Here is a 16,617-nt window from a genome sequence, read left to right on the forward strand (position 1 = left end):
TTCTGACTTTGTCCCCCCCCAGTCCAATACCGGCACCTACACATCATTAAATCTTTAAAAACAGACTCTAGCATTTTACCAACTACAAGTATCACTGGCTAACTGGTTCATAATTCCCTGCCTTCTTTTTATCTCTTTTTTTAAAATAGTGGCCTTACACTAGCTACCTCCAATCCAATAGGAACTGTTCCAGAGTCTGGAGAATTTTCAAGGTGATTTAACCCAAATCATCAGGTCTGTCCAGTGCACTCGACATTGCAGTGTTAGTACACTGGGTGTCCCAGGCAATGTGTTTTGCACTGAATTCTCCAGGATCAGTATATTGTTTTAAGAGTGGTGTTCTTCTGAATGATCAGGTCAATAGAAGACGGTAAAGATAAAATTTGTTCTGACATAGCACTGATGATGTTCTTTACAGCCAATAAAACACTTTAGAAGTGTAATCTAAGTACTTATTTGAGAACAGCACAAGTTCACAAGTAACAGCACAGGTTTTGTTGCATTGTAGACTGTTTTTTATTCAACTTTCATTTCTGTCTTACAATGCTGTAGTGGAGTAGGTTGAAACAGTATTTCTTGGAGAGATATGTCAGGTTGCTGTAATGATGGAAATAGTAAGGACTTTCATATCCCGAGAACAGTTAACATAGTACTCTGTCCCAAGATACTTCACAAAACCATTCTTGAGCAAGCTTTGCCACCTCACCATATAAGGAGACATTAGAAACGCATAATACTTCAGAAGCTGGAAATCTGAAATAAAATTGAAAAGCCAGAAATGAATGGCAACTCAGGCATCATCTAGCAAGAAAGAAACAAATTTAATCTTTCAGATTAATGACCTTTCATCAGAACTGGAAAAACAGAGCCATGTAATAGGTTTTAAATAATTACAGAAGCTGTAGTTTCATCTCCATTCCTCCTGCTTCAGCTTATCCACTGCTGAAGCTCTCATCTTTGCCTTTTACTTTATATAGATTTTGACATTTCAAGGATGAGTATGAAGACAAAAAGATTGAAAATTATATATGTACAAAGACAAAAGGAATGGAAAGAAATTATGTAAATGTATTTTTTATGATCCGTAGTGAATCCAGGTGTTTCTAGGCCACTTCAAATGGGTGGAATTATTAGAATTCAAGTGGGCAAAAACATTATTTTTCTTTGTTTGGCTTTCACTACCATCAGGACTTTGGACCAATGAATTTGCATCAAATCACCAAAGTGACTTCAGCATTCAGTACAATTGGTACATTTATTTAAACCAGGATGAAGTTTATACTGACAGCATGTGACCCTACTAGATTATATAAAGGTGAAAGAAAGCAAATAATTATGGCAAGGGGAGACATGGTGTAATGATCATGTCACTGAACCAGTAATCCAGTGGGTCCATGCTATTCTATGGCTTGAATCCCATCAAAACAGTAAAATTTAAATTTTGTGAAAGCTAATCTCATTAATGGTGACCATAAAACATGCATTGATTGTTGTAGTAATGTACCTAGTTCATTAATATCCTTCAGGGAAGAGAATCTGCCGTCCTTCCCAGTTCCTGGTGCTGTGAGGCAGCAGTGCTAAGCATTAAGTCACCATCTGCCCGAGGGAATTAGGTATATAAATCTGTGATGTCTGCATCATATGTAGACAGGGCGGTTAAGAACACATTTAGCACGCTTGCCTTCATTGCTCAGACCTTTGAGTGTATGAGTTGGTAAGTCATGTTGAGGTTACACAGGACGTTGGTGATTGATTTTATTGTCATGTGTACCGAAATAAAGTGAAAAGCTTTGTTTATGAGTGGTACAGGCAGATCACAGCAAGCAAAGGATATATAGATCAACAAGACTTAGAGGCATACAGGGTACATTATTTGAGGCTAGAGTCCATTCAACAGTCTGATACCAGCCAGAAAGAAGCCGTTCCTGAACCTGCTTGTGTGTGTGTCCAGGCTTCTGTATCTTCTGCCTGACGGAAGGGGTTGTAGGAGGTCATTACCAGGGTGTGATGGGTCTTTGATGATGTTGGCCGCCTTTCCGCAGCAGCAAGCCATGTAAATAGAGTCCGTGGATGGAAGGTTGGCTTCCATGATGGTCTGGACTGTGCTCACCACCTTCTGTAGTTTCTTACTACTGGGCAGAGCAGTTGCCATACCAGGCCATTATTGCACCCAGACAATATGCTATCAATGATGCATCCGTAGAAGTTGGTGAGGGACCTTATGGACATGTTAAATTTCCTGAGCTGCCTGAGGAAGAAGAGGAATTGTTGTGCCTTCTTGACTGTCGCATTTACGTGGGAAGTCCAGGACAGGTCGTCGGTGAGTACTGTATCCAGTTCTGGTCACCCAGGAAGGATATTATCAAGATGGAGAAGGTTCAGAAAAGATTTACCAGGATATTGTTGGAAAATATAGGGAGAAGCTGGATAGGTTTGGACATTTTTCATTGGAGCAATGAGGTTGAGGGGTAACTTTACAGAGATTTTTAAAATCATGAGGTGTCTAGATAAGGTGAATGGCAGCTGTCTTTTCCCTTTGACGGAGGATTTCAAGACTAGGGGGGCATAAGTTTAAGGTGAGAGGAGAAAGACTTAAAAAGGACATGAGAGGCAACTTTTTTACACAAAAAGTGTGTGGAATGAACTTCCAGAGGAAGTGGTGGATGTGGGTACAGTTACAATATTTGAAAGACATTTGGATAAGTACATGAATAGGAAAGATATGGGCCAAGTGCAGGCAGGTGGGACCAGCTGGACTGGTTGGACCAAAGCATCTGTTTTTGTGCTAATGACTCTAAGTCACCATGTGCCCCTGAACACGCTGTTCCAGTGTAGTTACAACACTGACACCAACCCAGCAATGTGGAAAATTGCTCAAGTATATCCAATGCATAAAGTAAAGACAAATTTAATCCAGCCAACTACCACCCCATCAATCTATTCACAATTATCAGCAAAGAAATGTAAAACATCATTTATAGTGCTATCCAGTTGCACTTACTCAATAATGTTCTCAGTGATGCTTCTCTTAATTTATTTTAAAAGGAGAAACTGATCTTCATGACTGAAGGATCACTAATGAGAGGACACAGATTTAAGGTGATTGGCGACATTAAGGTTCATTTAGTGAGTAGCGGTGACCTGGAATGTGGTGCCTGAACAGGTAATAGAAGAGAATTGGTTGAACCTACCAAAAGGAAATTGAATAACTAGTTGAAGTGTGAAGAATTACACCCATACACAGGGAGTCGCAGAATAAAAGTAATTGGATAGCTCTTTCAAAGATTTGGATAAGCATCATGAGCTTTATGGCCTCCTAGTGAGCTGTATCATTCAGATCAGTTTAGGCCATCATATTGTCAATGCCTTTCTTTCAGGAAGGCCACTTATTAAAGGAATGCTTCTAAAATCTTTGCTTTTGTTGAAAACATTGCATTAATCCTGGTGCCTCCTTGTGAAGAGATCATTTGTGACCCAGTAGCCAGGTCACTGTACAGAAGGATGATAAAGAGATGGCATATGAATTGAACAGATATTTTGTGCCGGTCTTCACTAAGCGGATACAGGGAATAACTGTAAATCGGGAACTGAAAGGGAGGGAGGAACTCAAGAAAATGACAATTACCAGGGAAGTAATGAGAAAATAGTTGGAACTTTGAATCGACAAATCCTTAGGTCCTGATGGATTTTATTCTAGGGTCTTAAAAGAAGTATGTTATGAGATACTCAATGTGTTGGTTTTAATTTTCTCATTAGATTTGGGGTAGTTTCCTTTAGATTGGAAAATAGCTAATGTAACTCCATTATTCAATAAGGGAGAGAGGCAGAAAACATGAAACATCAGGTCAGTTAGCTTAACATCTATCATTGGAAAAATTGTACAAGTTATTATTAAAGTTGTTATAACAGGGAAATTGGATGTTTAAGGTTATCAAGACAGTGCGAACATGGTTTTGTCAAATAGAAATCATGTTTAATTAATTTACTGGAGTTCTTCAAAGAAATAAGCGGCACTGTGAATAAAGGGGAACCAGTGTTGTACTTAGATTTTCAGAAGGCATTTGACAAGGTGCTACAACAAAGTTATTAAGGAATGTAAAGGCTCATGGCGTGGGGTGGTAACAGGTTGGCATAGACAGAGGATTGGCTGGTTAACAGGAAGCAGTAAGTATGAATAAATAGTTCTTTTCCAGGCTGGCAGGATGTCATGAGTGGTGAGCCACAGGAGTCAGTGCTGCACCACAACACTTTACAATTTCTTAAATTCCTTCATAGCATGTAGGCATTACTGGCTGGCCAGCATTTATTGTCCAACCCTAGTCGCCCTTGAGAAGGTTGTAGTGAGCTGCCTCCTTGAACCGCTGCAGTCCATGTGTTGTAGGTAGACCCACAATGACCTGAGGGAGGAATTTCAGCATATTGACCCAGCCCAACGACAGCAAAGAAACGGCGATACATTTCTAAGTCAGGATGGTGCGTGGCTGGAGGGGAACTTGCAGGTGGTGATGTTGCCATGTATCTGCTGTCCTTGTCCTTCTAGAAAGGTGTGGTGGTAGATTTGGAAGGCACTTTCTAAGGATCTTTGTGGATGTTTGTGGATATAGTGCCAGTCAAATGGCTGCTTTGTCCTGGAAGGTGTCAAGATTCCTGACTGTTGGAGCTGCACCCATCCTCAGCTTCCTGACCGATAGACTGCAATCAGTGAAGATAGACAATTGCACCTCCTCCACAATAACTCTCAACACTGGAGCCCTCCCAAGGATGCATCCTCAGCCCCTACTGTACTCCCTGTACACACACGACTGTAGCCAAATTCCAAACAAACGCCATCTACAAGTTTGCTGATGACACCATCGTGGTAAGACAGACATCAAACAAATGACCAGTTAGAATACAAAAAGGTGATAGAGGGCTTGGTGTCGTGGTGCAATAATAACAAACTCTCTCTCAATGTTGTCAGAATAAAAGAACTGATCATTGACTTCAGAAAGAAAGAAGGAGAAAATGCCCCCATCGACATCAATGGAGTGGAGGTTGAGAGGGATGACAGCATCAAGTTCCTAGGAGTGAACGATAACCGATAACCTGTCCTGGACCTCCTTAGGAAATTCAGCATGTCCATAAAGACCCTTACCAACTTTTACAGATGCACCACAGAAAGCATAATATCTAGGTGCATAGCAGCCTAGTACAGCAACTGCTCTGCCCAGGATCTTAAGAAACTACAGAAGGTTGTGTGCACAGCCCAGACCATCACGGAATTCAGCCTTCCATCCATGAACAAAAACAAGTTGCTGGAAAAGCACAGCAGGTCTGGCAGCTGAAGAAAAAATCAGAGTTAACGTTTTGGGTCCAGTGACCCTTCCTCAGAACTGGCTTCCACCCATGGACTCCACTTTCTCTTCTCGTTGCCGTGGAAAGGCTGCCAACATCATCAAAGACCTCTCCCACCCCAGTAGGGCTCTCCTACAACCTCTTCCATCAGGCAGAAGATACAGAAGCTTGACCACAGGCACCAACAAGTTCAAGAACAGCTTCTTCCCTGCTGTTATTAGACTGATGAATGGACTCTCTAACTTCAATTAATGTTGATTTTGCTAATGTTAATCTTGCTTTGTGCACTTCCTGTGCAGCTGTAACCTGTATGCCTCAGTCATAGCACCCTATGATCTGTATGTCCTTGCTTACTATGATTTGCCTGTACTGCTCGCAAACAAAGCTTTTCACTGTACTTAGGTACATGTGACTACAATAAATCAAATTCAGTCATTCAGATTCATCTAGGCAAGTGGACAGTATTCCACCACACTCCTAACTTGTTCCTTGTAGATAGTGGACAGGCTTTTGGGAGGTGAGTTACTCACCACAGAATTCCTAGCCTCTGACCTGTTCTTGTAGCCACTGTTTTTGTGGAGAGTTCAGTTGAGTTTCTGATCAATCATAATCCTAAGAATGTTAGTTGTGAGGGATTCAGTGATGGTAACCCATTGAATGTCAAGGAGCGGTGATTAGATTGTCTGTTATTGGAGATGATCATAGCCTGGCATTTTTGTGGTGCAAATGCTACTTGCCATGGTTACTAATTTGACTATTTAGTGTAGGTTACTTCCAGTTTGAAGGTAAATAGGCGAAAATATTTACAGGCTACAAACTAGAAGACCAGTATGAATTTTTTTTAAAAATCAAATTAAGAGTCAAGAAATTACAGTAGAGATCCTGGGCCAGGCGGTGTGCTGTAACTGCACGATGTGGGAGCTGGTGGACTCCATTGCAGTTCATAGTGACCACATCTGTAGCAAGTGCTGGTTGATTGAGGAACTCCAGCTCAGAATTGATGAGCTAGAATCTGAGCTTCAAACACTGCGACACATTAGGGAGGGGGTAGAGTTACCTGGATGCTGTGTTTCAGGAGGCAGACATACCCCTTAGATTTAACTACCTCAAAATCAGTCAGTGGTCAGGGACAGGAGGGTGTGAGTACAAGCGAGGGAGGTGGAGGGATCCAGGACGTAGTGCTGAAGGAGCCTCAGCCCTTGAGCTTGTCTAACAGCTTTGAGATTCTTGCTCCCTGAGTGGAGCTGTAGGGAGGATGAGCAAACTGACCACAGCACTGTGGTACAGGGAGCCATTCAAGAGGGAGGAGAAAAGAGAAGTATAGTTGTTATTGGGCATAGTATAGTCAGGGGAATAGACACGGTTCTCTGTGGCCAGGATCAAGAGTCCTGAAGGCTGTGTTGCCTGCCTGGTGCCCAGATTCGGGATATCTCATCTGGGCTGCAGAGGAACTTGGAATAGAAAGGGAAAGATTCAGTTGTGGTGGTCCACATAGGTACCAACGCTATAGGTAGGAAGAGAAAAGAGGTCCTGCTGAGGGAATATAAGCAGCTAGGGCCTAAATTGAAAAATCAGAACCAAAAAGGTCATAAACTCTGGATTACTACCTAAGCCACCAGCAAACTGGCACAGGGTCAACAAGATTAAAAAGGTAAACATGTGGCTCAAAAATTGGTGTGGGAGATAAGCTTGAATTCATGGGACGTAGGGACCTGTGTAGAAAATAAGGTAAATGAGCTTGAAGCGCAGATTGGTGATGTGTAATGGGACAGACTTGATTAGGGAGCTTAAGGTGAAGAAATCCCAAGGTTCCCATCACTAAGGAGAAGGCGCTGAGGAAGCTGAAAGATCTGAATATGGATAAATGACCCAAACCAGATAGTCTACACCCTAGAGTTCTGAAAGAGGTAGCTGAGGAGACTGTAGAGGCAATGGTGGTGATCTTTCAGGAATGACTGGAGGCAGGAAGGGTCCCTTAGGATTGGAAAATGACTAATGTAACTGTTTAAGTAATTGCTTCTGTTCAAGAAAGGAGGGAGGCAGAAAATGGGAAACTATAGGTTAGCTGACCTCAGTCGCTGGCAAGATTTTAGAGTCCATTATTAAAAATGAGATTCGAGAGTATTTGAAAGTACATGGTAAAACAGGCCTCAGTCAAGGGGAGGTCATGCCTGACAAATCTGTTAGAATGTTTTCAGGAAGTAAGTAGCAAGTTAGACAAAGGAGAATCAATGGATGTGATCTATATGGACTTTCAGCAATCCTTTTACAGGGTGCAACACAGGAGCCTGAAAAATAAAGTAAGAGGTCCATGATGTTTGGGGCAAGGTACTGGCATGGATAGAGGATTTACTCAGTGGCAGAGGCAGAGAGTGGGGATAAAGATTTTTTTTCAAGGATGGCAGCCAGTGACTAGTGGAGTGGCGTGCTTATTCAGTGTTGGGACCACAACTATTCATGTTATACATCAACAATCTGGACGAAAGAACTGAGGACATGGTTGCTAAGTTTTCAGATGATACAAAAATAGGTGGAGGGACAGGTAAGGCACGGAGGCACAGAGATTGCAGGAGGACTTGGACAGTCTGGGACATTGGCAAAATGTGTCAAATAGAATACAATGGGGCAAGTGTGAGGTAATGCACTTTGGTAGGAAGAATAGATGCATAGACTGTAAATGTGGAAAGGCTATGGAAATCTGAAGCATAAATGGTCTTTGTGGTCCTAGTTCAAGATTCTGTTAAGGTTAACATACAAGTTCAGTTGGCAGTTAGGAAAGCAAATGTGATGTTTGCGTTCATTTTGAGGGGGCTAGAATACAAGAGCAGAGATGTACCGCTAAGGCTGTATAAGGCTCTTGTCAGACCGCATTTGGAATATTGTGAGCAGTTTTGGGCCCCATATCTAAGAAAGGATATGCTGGCCTGGGGGCAGGGTTGGGGATGGGTGTTCAGAGAAGGTTTACGAGAATGATCCCAGGGATAAAGGGCTTGTCATATGAAGAGCAGTTGAGGACTCTGGTCTGTACTTGATGGAATTTAGAAGGATGAGGAGCCATCAGATTAAAACTTACAGAATACTGAGGGGTCCAGGTAGAGTAAATGTGGAGAAGATATTTCCACTCACAAGAGAGACGAGGATTGAGGTCACAGCCTCAGAATGAAGAGATGACCCTTTACAACTGAGATGAGAGGAAATTTCTTCAGCCAATCTTCAGTGAATCTGTGAACTTATTGCTGCAGAAAACAGTGGAGATTGGTAAGGGTATCAAGGGTTTCAGGGTCAAAGCAGGAGAAAGGGGTTGAGAAACATATCAGAGATAGTAAGAACTGTCAATGCTGGAGTCAGAGATAACACAGTGTGGAGCTGGAGGAACACAGCAGGCCAGGCAGCATCAGAGGAGCAGGAAAGCTGACGTTCTCGGTCAGGACCCTTCTTCAGAAATGGGGGAGGGGGAACAGAGCTCTGAAATAAATTGAGAGGAGAGGTGGGGCTGGGGAAGGTAGGTGGGATGGTGATAGGTGAGTGTAGATAGGGAGTGGTGGGAGCAGCGGATAGGTGGGAGAGAAGACGGACAAGTCAAGGAGGCGGGGATGAGAGGGAGGGTTGGTCACGGGGCGGGGATGAGAGGGAGGGTTGGTCATGGGGGCTGCTTGACCCGTCCATCTTCTCTCCCGCCTATTTGCTCCTCCCACCTGACTGACCAATCCCCACTACTCCCTACCTTCACTCACCTATCACCATCCCATCTATCTTCCCCAACCCCACCCCTCCACTCTATTTATTTCAGAGCTCCCTTCCCCCTTCCCCATTTCTGAAGAAGGGCCCTGACCTGAAATGTCAGTTTTCCTGCTCCTTTGATGCTGCCTGGCCTGCTGTGTTCCTCCAGCTCCACAATATGAGAAACATATCAGCCATGATTGAATGGCAGAGCAGAATGACCTAATTCTGCTCCTATATCTTATGGTTTCCTGGTTTATCCCTTCTTGAATAATGGTACCTTTTTTCATTACTGGCTAGGCTAGCATTTATTGGTCATTCCTAATTGCCCCTAAACTAAGTACCTTCCTAGGCCATTTCACCCACATATTTAGACTTATTTTGTATCATTTCATACAATAATTACAATTTCTGCAGTGATGGAAAAGGCTTTGTTAGGCATAGGCATTTTTACTGTTAACACTAAATTCTGAGATTTTATAGACTCAATATTGTAAATTACAGAGAAAGAACTTCCTGTAACGGGACGTCCAGGACAGGAGTAATGTCAGAATGAGAGTTAGGCCATTCGGGAGTAAAATCTGGAAGGAGAATGGTAGAAGTGTAAACTACTTTCTCTGTGCAGATTCTGGCCAAACAATATTTCAACGCCAGCCTTCAAACTCTGAGCAAAAAGCAGCTCCTAAAATGGCACAAGCTCGAGAATGGCCGCCCCTACTCTTAGACTATTGGCTGATCTGAAATGGTTGTGTCCAATGGAATGCCTTGTTGAGAGAGGGTGGCCACAGTGCAGCTATTTAAAAAGAGACTGTGTGTGCAGAAATCATGTTGTTAATATGTCTTTTTTGTGAAGAGGATGCTACTAGACTGCTGTGGACTCCAAGCAGCCAACATCTACTGCCTGCAGGATTTCCCCAGTGGTGGGTATTTCGATGTGACCTTCAAAAGTGTGAAGCAATGTGAGCACCTCCTAAAGATATTGGAGGAGAAAGGAGGTGAGGGTCCCCTCTCTATCCAGAATGCAGTGCCATTGTTTGTGCAACCTGCGCAGAGGAGTCGGATAGTCACCATCTGTAAGTGTAACCCCCGTGTGCCAGCAGCAGATGTCCTGACCTTCCTGGGAAGGTACGTGCAAGTGGAAAGTGACAGCAGTGATATGATGGACTCCTTCAGGATCTGGACCAGCAAAACCCTGAAGGCGGAAGCTGGTGGGAACATTCTGCACCCACCATCCAGCTTTGTGATTGGTGGGAGCCAAGGTTATTTGACGTATGCAGGGCAGCCCAGGGTCTGTCGAACCTGTGGGAGGTCAGGGCACATGGTGGCAGAGTGCAAAGTGACCCCTGTACAGGAACTTGTAAGGAGGGGCATTTGACCAAGGACTGCCAACAGGCAAAGAAATGCAACCTGTGTGGGGAAGCGGGCCACCTGTATAACATGCCCCCAAGACAGGGGGGGTGGCCACGTATGCTCAGGTGGCAAGCAGTGGCAACATGAGCCAAGCCCCTCTCCCACCAAAGGACAGAAAGGCACCACCCTCCAACAGGAAAAACGAAGTGTGGGTCACACAGAAGGAGGGACAGACTACAGAGGAGAGACAGGAAGCCAGCGCAGCAGCACAACAGACTGAACCTCCACCCGAGAATCCAGAGTCAATGGAGGAGGAGGTGACAACAGAGTCGGGGGAGTGGAAAACAGCCAAGAGAAAACTGAAAAAGAAAACCTCGCCAGGCCCCAACAAGGCCACAGCAACAGAATGGGAAGAGGCAGCTGCACGACGGCCACAGTAGCAGCTCCTCTGACAAAGAGAACTTACAGAGAGAGGGTTACCAACAGAAAAGGAGGATCAAGGCTACCAGGGGGAAGGAGAGGAGCACCCCTTCTACCTGAAAACGGCGGATGTCAGGATGGGCCTGGTGAAACCCTGCCTTCCAGATTCCTGATGGAAACAGTTAAAGTCACCAAGCTGCACGACAACTTCAGATGGAAATGCAGCGTAGATACACCTGGTTGTGGCCAGGCAGGTCTATCTGCTCAAGGTTAGACATCATGTTTGTGTCCCAAGCGTTCTCGGTCAGATCCACCAATGTCAAGCCAGTGTTCTTCTCTGACCACTGTCTCCTGCTGGCCGACTGTCACCTATAGGATGACTGGGGGGCTGGCAAGGGAATGTGGAAACTAAATGTGAAAACTGTTGAGCTCCTGAATGTTTTCTGGGTTCAAAAGGGATTACACAGGTTGGAGAACCGTGAAACCTCTCTTTGAGTCTCCTTCAGACTGGTGGGCAACAGTCAAAGGGAACATTTAGAGGTTCTTTATCTTCAAAGGTTTTCAGAAGGCGGGAGAGAGATGGGGAAAGCTGTCAAAACTCCAGAAAAGTATGCAAAAACCTGTTCTTGCTGCAGACGATGGGGGTCGATGTCACGGAGGATCTCCAAAAGGTGAAGAGCCAGAAAGTCTTGCTCTTTGCCTTGTAGGCCTCCAAGATAATCTTCTGGTCCAGGGTCTGCTCTGTGGAGCAAGATGAGACGTGCTTGCATCCCTTCTTCCAGAAGGTGCACAAGGAGAGCTCTGAGCTCAGCAGCCTGAAGGAAGAAGATGGCTCGGTAACATCATCTCAGTCTGACATCCACAGGATCAGCAAATCCTTTTATGCCAGGCTGAATGACATGATGCCCCCCGACAGCACGGCCTCCCAGTCATTCCTGTCCTCTATCATAGATGTCTTAGACGACAGCACGGGGGAGACCAGCCGCTATCTATGGACGAGTTGACCAAGGCCCTCGAGTCCTTTGAAATGAGTAAAACTCCCGGAAGTGATGGCTTATTGGCCGAGTTGTATTCTGCTCTGTGGGGCTTGACTGGTCAGGACCTGCTGGAGGTGTTATGACAGTTTGCTTCTGGCAGGTACCATGAGTGAATTCATGAGGAAAGGTATCATCACCTTCATTTACAAGCAGAAGGGGGAGAGGGAGGAAACAGGAAATTGGTGACCAATTTCATTGTTGAATGTGGATTACAAAATCCTGTCTAAGGTCATTGCCAACTGGGTCAGGTCTTCTCTGGAATCGTTAATTCACCCCGACCAAACCTGTGCTGTACCAGGCAGGAAGATCGCTGACAGCCTCGCACTCCTTGGGGATATGATCGCCTACATGCAGGGCAGGGGGGTGGATGCCTGCCTCATCAGCTTGGACCAGAAGGCCTTTAACAGGATATTGCACATGTACATGAGAGATGTTCTCTCCAAAATGGGCTTTGGGGAGGGTATCTGCAATTGGATCCGACTTAACCAGTCTCAGTCAACAGGTGGGAATCAGAAAGCTTGCCAATCAGATCTGGAGTCAGGCAGGGCTGCCCACTCTATCCGGTCTTGTTTGTGTGTTCTATATAGCCCTTTGCTGGATCCATCAGGAAAGATGTGAGCCTGAGAGGGGTGACTATTCCAGTCGAAGTCTCCCTGTACATGGATGACGTTGCTGATTCCCTGTCAGTGAGCAGATTCCTGAGCATCTGCGACCAGTTTGAACTGGCCTCAGGTGCCAAGGTAAATAGAGGCAAGAGCGAGGCCATGGTCTTTGGGAATCGGGCCACCCAATCCTTTATCCCCTTCACCATCAGGGCAGATTACCTAAAGGTGCTGAGTAATGGGTTCAGAGGGGCTGGGGCATGTGCCAAAACTTGTGAGGAGTGTGCCACCAAAGTGGGGCAGAAACTAAGCAGATGGGAGCACTGGTCCCTCTCCATTGTGGGTAAAAATCTGGTCATCAGGTGAGGTACTGTGTTGTTGTTCGTGGTGCAGGTCTGACCTATTCCCTGAACCTGCACCGCTGCAGACACCCGAGCCACCTTTCACTTCATTTGGACGTTGAAGATGGACCGAGGCCAAAAGGACATTATACATAAAGAACTGGACAAAGTGGGGAAAACATACCCAATGCTACCCTCATCCTGATGGCCACCTTTGGGTGTGACTGCATCAAGCTATGTATAGACCCTCAGTACGCAAACACTAAGTATCACTACTTACTGAGGTTCTACCTGTCCCCTGGTGTTGCAAAGGTTAGGCTTGGCCCTGTTGCCGCAGAACGCTTCAAATGGATAGACTATTCCCATATCACCTGACCTTTGTGGAGAAATTTGTGAAGAAAAACACCTTTGACCACAAGTCCGTCAGGCAATCCTTGAGACCCTTTGAGAAAAGGAGAGGGTTGATTTTGTTGAGTCAAAGACTGTCAAAGTAATTTGGCAGAACTTTCTAACAAGTACCAGGGCATTGCTTGGCTGGTGGTGAGTAGGGCTCTGCCTGTGAGATCCTTCATGCATGCCCAGACCCTCTGCGCCACTGCACGCTGCCCTCGAAGCGACTGCAGACGGGGCAGACACGCACATTCCAGAAGGAGATGTGTGACAAGGCAAAGGAAGTCAGGAGAGAAATGTGGGGGTTTTTGTCGAGGTTTGTCACAAGCAATTCTGCGACGTGGGACTCTGTGCTCTGAGATCAGTCCCTGGGACACACACCGAGACAAACATCAACTGCGCCTGGAGGACCATCAAAGTGGTGAAAGACACTCTTTCGCCTGCCTGAAATTTGCTGGTCTTCCAGTTGAAAGAGTTGACCCCGACTGAATGTTGCAGACTGGCGCATTCCAAGGTCCAGGAGTACCTGCTGAGGGGCACATTAACACTTGTGGAAACTGCCCCCAAGGCCTAGTAGGGAAAGACCACCGTGTCAGGTCTTTCTGCCAAAGCATAACAGAGGTCCCATTCAGTAACTGGACTCTGCTGATGTCTCAACTAAAAGCCAAGATGTTAATTGTAAATATAGAGAAAGTCGAACGTCCGTGTTTATTTTATTCCCTGTAAGTATAAAGTATAGATCTGAACGGTTTCATTAACTGCCTACGTAGGTTAAAAAAAATCCTTCCATGAATACTTTTACAATGTTTAAAAAAAATCTGAGGGAGGGAGGACGGCCTGAACTTCGACACGGACGAGCAGTCCCTGGAAGAGGTTTTCTCCAAGTACGGTCAGATCTCGGAGGTGAAAGTGATTAAGAACAGGGACACCATGACTTCCCGCGGCTTCGGCTTCGTCACTTTCGAGAACCCGGACGACGCCAGGGACGCGCTGCAGGCGATGAACGGAAAATCCATCGACGGCCGGCAGATCCGGGTGGGTCACGCCGAGAAGAAGTCGGGAGAAGGCCGCGGTTACGGTGGGGGGCGAGTCGGCTCCTCACCTGGTGCCATTTAGGTTTAATTCCGGGGCCTAACCTTCCTCCTCACTCTTGAGATGTTGATATATATATATTTTAATTATTTGTTCAGTGGAGCGATGGAGATCCCGTCAGTTTCCCAGCTACAATAGAAAGGTCTCGACCCGAAATGTCAGCTTTCCTGCTCGGCCTGCTGTGTTCATCCGGTTCTACACCTTGTTATCTCAGAATATAATTGTTGCCTGTTTTTGTCCCCTCCATGTACCGGTTTGAGAGACCGGAGGCCGGTGGTGGGTCTCTCCTTGTCCCTGCCCCCTCCCCCTTGTAACCCCATCACTTACAGTTGGCATCTGCTGTGGCTTTTAAGGTAAATAAAATCAAACCGCCTAGTTTGTATTCTCTGTTTGTAATAACTTATAAAGCAAATTTGTAAGAATGTGTCTTAAGCTGGGCAGTCGACAATGAGATCGCGAGTTCTAATAATCAACGTTATTCACCCCCCCCCCAGTCATTTTACGCGATGAAGAAATTTTAAAAATCCCGCCTCAGCCCTGGTGAATTCGGTTTTTTTTTGAAAAGCAATATTGATGGGAAGTTGATGACAGCATTTTTTTTTGTATGAAACTTGTCTCTTGGAGAACGGCCCAAAAAAAAAGACGATAAATTTAAACACGATAAATTGAATCGTCTTGCGGCCTGTTTGTGTTGTAATGGGGAGTTGCTCTGTGTGGCTCTTCCTTTTGTGAAGAGAGCTGTAACATGGCAGCCATGTGGTGTGTGTATAATTGCATGTCTGTCTCTCTCTCTCTCTCTCTCAGAACGTGCCGAGTTCACACAAAGCTGGTGGGATCTGGCTCTACCTCATGGATACGTGGGCCCGGGAATCACCCCTCCCACTTTTCTTTTTCCCTTCTCTGTGGCCCCTTCTTCCTCTTCAGCCGAGGCCCACGCTGCAGCCCCGAGCTATCAGCCCCATCAACGCCCACTTTTTGTTACAACTGCCTGGCAGGCCCTGGGCTTATCTGGCCAGCGCCCCCTTCACACATGGCGCAGTCCCTGGGTAATGTCCCCCCCCCCCCCCAAGCCATTATGCTATGGAAAGTGACTGCACCTTGTATGCCACAAGCATACTTGGAGAGCATCCTTAAATTTTCATCTGTTCATAAATACGAAATTTTTTTGAAGTGACATACCAGCGTATTAAATGCACCTCACATTTCTGCACCGATCAGGATTACGAAGAGGAGGAAACGCTTTCGGAGTACGTAGCAAAGCATGTGGTGTATCATGCCTGCTGCCTTTGGAGCTTTATGTCACTCGTCGTTCTCAGCTGCTTTTGATCCTGTATAAGCAGTATCCCTCTCTGTAAATTGTAACGGTCCGCTCTCCCATCCCCTTGCAAAAACTCATTCAGTGACAGAAAAATACATTTATCCTAACTTGTTCCATCAACTTAAAGTTTAAAACTTTATCTAAATACACATTTGGCCGTTTTGGAGGGGCAGGGATTATTTAAAATCTAAGAGATAGTAAGTAAGAACTGCCAATGCTGGAGTCAGGGATAACACAGAAGAATACAGCAGGCCAGGCAACATCAGAAGAGCAGGAAAGTTCACATTTAGGGTCAGGATCCTTCTTCAAAAATGGGGGAGGGGGGAAAAAGGGAGCTGGGAAATAAATAGAGGAGGGGGTGGGGCTGGGGAAGGTAGTTGGGATGGTGATAGGTGAGTGCAGGTAGGCAGTGGTGGAGATTGGTCAGTGAGGTGGGAGGAGCAGACAGGTTGTGTCAGGTCAAGGAGGCAGGGATGAAAGGGAGGGTTGGTCATAGGATGAGGCCAGGGGTGGGGAGGTTTTGAAACTGGTAAAAGCCACATTGAGACCATTGGGCTGTACACTCTCAAGGCAGAATATGCTGTGCTGCACCTTCAGTTTCTGGGTGGCATCATTGTGACACTGGAGGAGGACCAGGATGGACATGGCACCCAGGGAGTGGGAAGGCGGAGCTGAAATGGTTCGCGACCAGAAGATGTTGTCATTTGTCATGAACAGAGCACAGTGCTCTACAAAACAGTCTCTGAGCCTCTGCTTGGTCTCACTAATGTATAGGAGGCCACATCGGGAGCAATAGAGACCACATTGACAGATGTGCAGGTGAGCCTCTGATGTGAAAGGTTTGTTTGGTGCCTTGGATGGAGATGAGAAGGGAAGGTGTAGGGGCAGATGTAGCAATTCCTGCAGTTGCAGGGAAAGGTGCCGGAGTAGGGAGTGTGGAGCGAACAAGGGAGTCGCGGAGAAAGCTGTCCCTATGGAAGCCAGATAGGGGTGGCGGCGGCGGGGGGGGGGGG

Source organism: Rhincodon typus, chromosome 5 (genome assembly GCF_021869965.1).
Source record: "Rhincodon typus isolate 14 chromosome 5, sRhiTyp1.1, whole genome shotgun sequence".
Lineage (NCBI taxonomy): Eukaryota > Metazoa > Chordata > Chondrichthyes > Orectolobiformes > Rhincodontidae > Rhincodon > Rhincodon typus.